Source organism: Balaenoptera borealis (genome assembly GCF_965194805.1).
Source record: "Balaenoptera borealis genome assembly, chromosome: 6".
Taxonomy (NCBI): domain Eukaryota; kingdom Metazoa; phylum Chordata; class Mammalia; order Artiodactyla; family Balaenopteridae; genus Balaenoptera; species Balaenoptera borealis.
Window position 1 is genome coordinate 1,164,666 of NC_138863.1, and position 8,594 is coordinate 1,173,259.

Here is an 8,594-nt window from a genome sequence, read left to right on the forward strand (position 1 = left end):
AATGGACAGTTATGTTTCTGGCTTAGGGCTCTGATGAATACCATTGCCCTGCCTCCATGAGGGTGTCCATTTGTGAATATACACAAGCATTCCTGGGAATGGAATCATTGGGCTGTAGACTATGTGTATTTCCAACTTTAGAAGATACTGCCGAACAGTTTCCTAAACTACGGCACCAATTTACACTCTCACCCAAAGCGTCGCTTCCCTTTCTTGCATTGGTGAGAACCCTTGGTTTTGTCAGTCCTTTTAATTTTAGCCATTCTGGTGATCACTGTGGTTTTAAATTTGCATTTCCCTGATGACAAATGACGTTGAGCACTTTTTTTCCACGTTTATTTACTGTTTTGTGAGTGCCTTTTCAAGTCTTTTGCCCATTTAAAAAAATGAGTTGTCCCTGCACCCAGAGGTTTATAGCAGTTTTATTCATAATTGCCAAGACTGGAAGCAACCAAGATGTCTTTCAGTGACGGATAAATAAACTATGAGACATCCAGACCGGACTATTACTCAGCGCTGAAAAGAAATGAGTCTTCAAGCCACGAAAAGACATGGAGGAACCCTAAATGCGTATGACTAAGTGAGAGAAGCCAGTCTGAAAAGGCTACATGTGTGTGATTCCAACTAGATGCCGTTCTGGAAAAGGCAAAACTAAGGAGACAGTAGAAAGATCCATGGTTGTCAGTGGTTGGGGGAGGGGGAGGCATGAATGGGGGGGCACAGGGGATTTTTAGGGCAGTGAAAATACTCTGTATGGTGCTGTAATGGTGGACACATGACATCATGCATTTGTCCAGACCCATAGAATGTACACCACCCATAGTGAACCCTAGTGCAGATTACGGATTCTGGGTGATGACGTCATGTCAGTGTAGATTCATCAGTTGTAACAAATACACCATCTGGGGGGGATGTTGATCAGAGGGGAGGCTCTGCCAGTGTGGGGACCGGAAGTAGATGGGAAATCTCTGTACCTTCCTCTCAATCTTGCTATGAACTTAAAACTGCTCTAAAAAAACAAAGTTTATTAATTAAAAAACACAGTATTTAGAAAAGAAGCAAGAAACAAAATAATAGGTGCAATACGATTTCTTTTATATAAAGTGACTTTTTATAGAATTTATCAAGATGTTCATTGTGTCCTGATACACGATTATTTTTAGAAAGCTTATGGATGCTGGCAAAGAAGGTGTGTCCACTGACTGTAGAGCTCAGTGTGGGTTATACATCTGAAATATAAATATGTAACATTGTAAAGTTTTACATTCTTGTATGCATACTTTCAGTTGTGTTAAATTCCATTAGTGAAATCTTTTCTATTTTGGGAGGTTAAAGGGGCTTTTCTGGACAAAACTCAAGTGCAAGAACATCATTTTGTTTTACCTAAATCGAAGGTCGTTGCCGGGTGGGAACATGCCTGTCGGGCAGCCCTGGGCACCTCCCCGGCCCGTCCCAGTCACTCGGGGTCCCCAGGGTCTCTCCCCGCCCAGACCTCGGCTGTGTCTTCAGTCCCCATGGTCGGTGTGGACACACGCGGGGTCAGGTCCACTGGGCCTGGTGATCTCCAAGTGCCCCAGGAAGGGCCACCGGGACTGCCCATGGGTGTGGGGTTGGCCGTTCCTCTTGGACCCTGCAACCTCCCTAGGGCGTTGCCATGGCTCCTCCTGTCCCCTGGGGCCCACCCCAATCCCACCCCTCGCCAGGGTGCCCCTGTCTGACCCCTCCAGGGGTCCCTCTGTCCGCTCTCCGCAGCAGGAGCCCTGCCCTCGGCTGCACGTCCCTGTAAACCTGTGCTGGGCTCCCCAAGCCGGGGGCGGGGGGAGGGGGGTGTATGGCACACTCCATTCGGCATATTTTTTTGCAATTTGCTGATTTCCATCTGCTGATTTTGGCCTTTTTGATCTTCCAGAGAAGACGGGAGCTTTTAAATTTGCCTGTTAATCTAGTCCCATCTATTTCTCCCTCTTCTCCTTTTTAAACAAGTATTTGTTTCCCCAAGTATTTGTTTATGCAAAGCCAGTGGGGAAGTTCACGTGTTTCATGCGTTTCTCACGAGCACCAGCCCGGTCATTTCCCTCCTCCTCACTCTCAGGGCCCGTGAGGCCCAGGCCTCCGCGCAGGAGAACCATTTGGCCCTGGTTTTGGCCCAGTCTTGTGGAGACTGAGTTCTGGGGCCGGGCCGGGCGGGAAAGGGGGTCGAGGTGCTCAGCCTTCCCCGAATGGGTGCTTTCAGCACAGGCTGGGCTCCTGCCCTCCAGCCAGCACCTGGGGAGGGCGACACCTCCAGCTGGCCCCTCACAGGCTCTGCTGTCCCACGGCCCTGAAGCCCCTCCTGGTCCAGCACCCAGAAGCAGTGGCTGGCAGGGATGGGGCCGCAGTGGATAGGGGCAGCTGTGGGACCAGGTGTACAGGTAGGGCCAGGCCAGGCGGGGCTCCCAGGCTCTGCCCACAGGCCTGCCCTGTCGGCCTCGGGGAGGATCGGTCCTCCCAGACTCCGCTCCAGTTGTCTGCCCGTCCTCCTTTTCCAGAGAGGGAGAACTTGTGCTCTGGTCTTCGAGGATGGCTGAGCACCGACCGGGAGAGGTGGCCGGGGGGCGGCCTTGTGCCCTGAAGCTCTCGTGCCCGGCATATTAATTAAGACACTAAAATCATCAGACGTGTCGCTCGCTGCACCCCTGTGAGCAGAGTGCCGTGAGCCTGCACTGTGTGTGTCCAGGGCCCCTGCCCCAGTCGGGGGAGGGGGCTTCCTTCCCCTCCTGGGTGAGGGGCTGACCGAGCTCTCTGAGGCCCAGGGCCACCTGTCCCACCCGACGCTGTCTCCTCACCTTTCCCGGCATCGCTGTCCCTTGTTTTCCCCTGTTGGCTCCAAGCTGGATCACCCCCATGGGGGTGGGGGGAGGGGGGCAGCTGAGGACTTGGCATCCGGTTGGTCCTTCCCAGTGGATTTGTGCTTCTGAGCCCTCGCCACGCTCTGTGGATGAGACGCACAACCGGAGAGTCATTTCTTCTCGCTCCTGCCCGGAAGCCGGGCCAGGAGGGAGCTGTCGGCCCCGAGGCCCTTCTGCGGGCACACTGCTTGCCAGCCGCTGTTGGGCGAAAATCTCTCCTCCCTCGTCTGCGTGATGCTCTCTCTCTTCAAGACTCGCCCCCTCGGTGAAGTGCCCACTGGGAACCTCTCCCCGGTGCACCTGGCTCGGTTCTGTCCCGCATCACCTCTGCTCAGTGGAGTCCCAGGGGAAGGGGATGTCCTGTTCGCTCCCACTTAGTATCAGGCCCCAAACGTCTGGGCAGCGCTGATTAAGTGAGTAGGGAAGAAAAGGCCCCAGATCCCAAAGAAGATAAGCCCTGGAATGAATGGAAAAAGATATTTGCAACATATGTAACAGACAAGACTTTGTATCCAGAGTATGTGAAGAGCTCCTGCAAAGCAATTACAAAACAGCAGGAAACAGAATAGAAAAACAGGGAAGACACCGGCCAGTTTTTCCCAAAGAGGAAACCCAAATGGCCATCAACCTCAGGGAAATGTGCCCAGCCTCGTAGCAAGCAGGGAGATGTGCGTTGAACCACAGTGAATCACGGCACAGCCACCAGATGGGCAAAGATCCCCTGTGGACGAGGCCAGGGCGAAACGGGAACTGGCAGACACTGAGTGCAAATCGATAAGGTCGCTCCGGGAGATGTTCTAACAACACGGAGTCGACCTCGCCCCTGACACACACCCTGGAGAAGTCGAGGTGTAAGTGATGGCACCAAGGTACACGGCAAAAGTGGTCATAGTGGCCTTATCCTAATGGCCAGAAATTGGAAAGGACCCGATGGCCGTTGGGAGTAGAATGGAGAAACGTGAGGCACAGGTGTTGCAGCAGGAGGCCGCCTGGGGCCACGACCACAGTCTAGGGTGCCCAGGTGGCTGGGACCTGCACCTGCGCCGGCTCTTGGAGCCCTCGCCCGGCCGAGGAGGGCTCTGCAGCTTCTCCTGGGCCCAAGGAGAGCAGGGGAAACTGAGTCTTCATTCCGTGGCAGCCGAGAGCACTGGCGTGTCGATTCCAAAGATCCAGCGAAAGTGAGTTTCAGCCCAACACCATCATCCCCTGGTGTTGTCAGTATTCGTTTTATTGGCTTCGTACGATTGTTCACATTTAGCTTGCAAACATCTAGTTTTACGTTTAAATATGTTTAAATCGTACAATAAACCTGATTTAAGTCAACCTTGGAGCAGTAGGAATTGTATTGCCTTTTAAAGGGACCCATGGAAGCTGTTCCAGGGCCTTTTCTCAGGGCAGGGCTGGGGGCGCTGAGGACGGGGCAAGGACACTCCTAGAAAGCTGGGGCTCTCGGGGGTCCTGGTGGTCCCTGGGCCTCAGTGCTGAGGAGGGGGACACGGTCGAGGCCTGAGGCCAGTGAGCCAGGCCGGGGGCTGGACGCTCCTGACCCTGACGGCCACCACCAGACCCTGCCCACTGCCCACTGCCTGAGAGCCCAGTCTGGGGACCCTGCCCCCCGGCCAGGGCCTTCAGGGGCCGGGGGTGGGGCCTGTGAGTGTCTGAGGGCAGGTTTGTCACGTGAATGCCTGCGTTGTGGCCGGGAGGCCTCTAGGGTGGGCTTCCCTCAGTGACAGCCTGTGATAAACAGGCGCTGCGTCATTCCTCAGGAATGTGACTCGCCCGTGTGGCCCCAGACCTCACCACCCGGCTGGCATCAGAGGACCCTCCGGGCCAGGCCTACACGCCCTCCTCCTTCTCTGGGTCTGGTCCTGTGGGCGTGGGGCAAACACTGCTGCCCCCGCACAGATGGCCTGAGCCTGGGCTTGCCGGGCTGTGGGTGCATCTTCCCCGTCACGGCACCAGGGCCTGGTCGTCTCTGGACGCCGGCTGGATGGCGCAGGGCCGTGGCCTTGCAGTCAGCCGGGAGCCTCAGTCCCAGAGGAGTTCCCGACCACGAGGAGGGCAGGGCAGGTCAGGTGGGGCCGGCCAGCCAACAGCGTCCAGGGGTGGGGAGAGGCCTGAGAGTGGCCGCACCAAGCCCGCCCCAGGGTCCTGTGCCTGCAGCCGGAGGCCTGGCCATGGCCTGGTCAGAGCCCCGCGGGGGCCGCATGGGGCAAGAACCAGGGAACAGGCTGGGGTGGGGACCCTGGCGCTGGAGCAGGCCTCCGAGACAGCCCCCTTGCAATCCCAGGGCCCAGCACCCGGGCCCCAGCTGGACAGCCCACAGAACTAGGGAGTCCGTCACCTGCAGCACCCCTGCCAGGCCGCGCTTATGGTGGACGAGGGCTCGGCCCTGGCCTGGTTGGGGCTGAGCGAGGATGAGGGTCAGCTTCTGAATGCGTGTCTCCTGGAACCTGGACCACGTCAGGGCAGACACGGCCCTGCTCTCGGGGGCAGGCAGACCAGAAACGGGCTGAATGCAGGGGGGCGTGACTGCGGGAGCACCGTTTCAGACCAGGGAGGGGCTCTGAGGAGGGGCCGTTCAGGCAGAGACCAGGAGGCAACCGGGTGAACCTGTGTCGGGGACGGCGCCCCTGACAGCCGAGCGGCTGTGCAAAGGCCCTGGGGCAACTTTTGGGAGGGGAGAGATCAGTCCGTGCACGTACAAGGAAAGGGAGGCTTACGGCAGGAGCGGCCAGTGGAGCTTGACGGAGTCCTCTGCTGGTCACCCCAGGACCCCATGCAGCGGCCACGTGGAGCCTGGTCCCCACAGCACCTGGCACAAGGCCGCTGGGCCAGGCTGGGCAGGCTTTTGTCTGAGGAAACTGGAGAGGAGGAGAGAGGGAGCTCGGACCGAGTGAGAGGTTGGCTTCGGGGGGAAGAGGGTGCAGACCCCCGGGACCTGATGGTCAAGGGACCCATGTTGGACTAGAGGACCCAAGTTCGAGAGAACAGGAGGAAACCTCAGTGTCCCCTGGGGTTTGAGAGCCAGGGGCGGCTCTGGGGGCCTCCACGGCCCTCCTCCCTCTTCCCCACACCACCCCCTCCCGAGTCCCCCGTCATCCTGATTCTCTCATCTCCTGCCCCCACTGCCCTCCCCAGAGGCAGGAAACCTCTGTGGGAGGCTCCGCTCAGGACCTGTGCCACCTCAGGCCTCGGGGTGGGCAAGCCCAGGACTTCAAAGGCCCGAGGAAGCCCCCAACCCACTCCCCCCTGGGTCTGGCGCACAGAGCCCCTTTGTCTCCCTGCCCCAGGCCCTTCCCCGCCCCTCTGCACACAGCAGTCTGCCGGAAATCCTTGGGGTTGCCAGCCAGGGGACCCCCACCACCACTGCCTGGACCGGTCCCTGGGAGCCTGGCCTGCCCAGGACACTTGGGCGGGCTCTGGGCCAGTGTCTATGGGGGGGTGACAAGCAGAGAAGGGAGACCCCTCTTATTCCTGTGATGGTGGCTGCTGTACCGGGTTCCAGAAGCTTCTGCAAAGACCACGCGCTGAAGACCCAGAGAGGTAGGGACAGCCTCAGTGGGAAACCCAACACAGACCAGCAGACGCCAACACCAGATCAGAGCACCAAGCCAGTGGGGCCCTTGGCAGCCCCCTGGGGGACCCAGGCCAGCTCTCTGGTCAGACTGGATTCCAGGCTTCACACCACCTGTTCCATCCCACGAGGCACTGTGTCTGCATCTGGGCTCAGCCCTCCCTGATCTACCTGACTGCCAGGACTTCAGCACATCTGCCTGCTTTGTCTTACGTGTCCCGGGTGTGACAGGTCCTCCGCAGCTGCCCCAGCAGGTTCACCATCAGAAAAAGGTGCGAAGTCCCCCATCTGCCCTGCACCCTGCCTCTTGGCCCTCGCCCACCCCTCGGCCTGGTTCTCTCAGCTGTGGCCGTGCGGACCTCCCTGCTGTCCAAACATGAGGTTGCCCCGGGGCCTTTGCACAGCCGCTCGGCTGTCAGGGGCGCCGTCCCCGACACAGGTTCACCCCGTTGCCTCCTGTTCTCTGCCTGAACGGCGCCTCCTCAGAGCCCCTCCCTGGTCTGAAACGGTGCTCCCGCAGTCACGCCCCCCCTGCATTCAGCCCGTTTCTGGTCTGCCTGCCCCCGAGAGCAGGGCCATGTCTGCCCTGACGTGGTCCAGGTTCCAGGAGACACGCATTCAGAAGCTGACCCTCATCCTCGCTCAGCCCCAACCAGGCCAGGGCCGAGCCCTCGTCCACCATAAGCGCGGCCTGGCAGGGGTGCTGCAGGTAACGGACTCCCTAGTTCTGTGGGCTGTCCATGACCCCTTCAGAGCCCCCAGGCATGAACATTCTAAAGGACCCACAGGAAGCCAGGAGCCCCGAGAAGCAGGTGGGGGCCCGGAGGCCTGCTTCCCTCCCTCCTTTTCTGCAGGGCGCTTCGTCCCTCCCAGGCCAGGCACCTGTCGGGGTGTGCGGGGGTGTCCCGGGAGCTGCAAGGGGCCGTGTGGGTGCTGTGGGCCAGGCCCCAGGTGTCCTCGGAGCCTCCCGGGCCCACACGGCGCAGCCCTGCGAGGCTTGGGAGTCTTTGTGGAGAAACCATGAATCGCAGTTAGGAGTGAAATGAAAATTCCTTGCTCACTTTCTTTTTCGTTAGGTTTAGGGAGTCTCTCCTGACAGCGCCTCGCCCCCACTGTGGGCCTCTCCCCAAGGGGCCACAGGTCCCACCCCCAGAGACCTCCCTCCTTGGCACTGGGGCCAGACTCGCTTGCTTACAGATGAGTAGCCCAGCCGGGCCAGGGTGAGGCTGGCCCAAGGTCAGTGAAGGGCAAGCAGGGTGGGGAACCCAGCAGCCCCCCAGGCCCTGCAGGCCCTTTCCGGGACCTGGAGGGGGCTGTGCTCTGTGCGGCCAGCTGCCCCTGCCCTGGGGGCCCGATGCTGAGGGCCGTGTTCCGGCTCCGGGCCCGGCAGGTGCGGCCGGCTGCAGACAGCTGGGGCTTCCCGGGATGCCTGTGGCGTGAAGTCAGCTGCCCATCCTCGGCCGCTGGCCACGGCCCAGGCTATTTTGGGAGCTCTAGCTCAGACCCCGCCCGGGCTGCTCCTACCCCCCTGAGCTCTTGGGAGTCCGGTGAGGGAGGGGACGATACCCTCTTGTCACGCATCGGTCCCGTTCCCAGACCCCCTCCAGGGCACAGCCGGGCCGGCCAGGGGGGGTCCCCAGGAGGGCAGGGGTGCCGGGCTGCCACGGGCCGCACCCCTGCTGCTGCTCAGTGCCCCTGGAGCTGCCCGCCAGGATGCCCTGGGGCAAGGCCACCTCCTTCTGGCAGAGAGGACCCTGGGGGGCTCCCCCAGAGCCTGAGTCTGTCCCTCGGGGAGGCGGCCAGGGTCAGCGAGGGCTTGCTGCTCAGAAAAGCCAGCTCTGTCTCCTTCGCCCAGCTGGGCACACGGGGGCGGCTCTAGAGGCTGAGAGGAGCTGGCTGACTCAGACCCTGTGTCCAGGTCCTGACCGACAGCCGTGAGGAGCCCTGGAAGGCTGCCGTGGCCCTGCAGCCGCGAGATACTGCGGAAGGCGGCAGCCCTGCCCGCACGGTGGCCCGACCCTGGCCCCGGGTGACGACCCGGCAGGAGCCAAGGAGCAGCCGGGTGGCTCGGGCCCACCAGGGGTGGGGCCCTGGGAGGAAGACAGTGGGGACAGACCCCAAAGCCTGGC

General features: G+C 60.3%; 1 long non-coding RNA gene across 1 annotated transcript; it reads right to left on the minus strand.

Moving 5' to 3' along the window:
• Positions 1 to 719: 719 nt before the first annotated feature.
• Positions 720 to 7,955, minus strand: LOC309631043. Its single transcript, XR_014246033.1, has 4 exons — positions 7,661 to 7,955; positions 5,612 to 5,752; positions 2,826 to 2,971; positions 720 to 1,229 (listed from the first exon to the last, which is right to left on the minus strand). It is a non-coding gene; the product is annotated as an uncharacterized lncRNA (long non-coding RNA).
• Between the last annotated feature and the right edge of the window lie 639 nt (positions 7,956 to 8,594).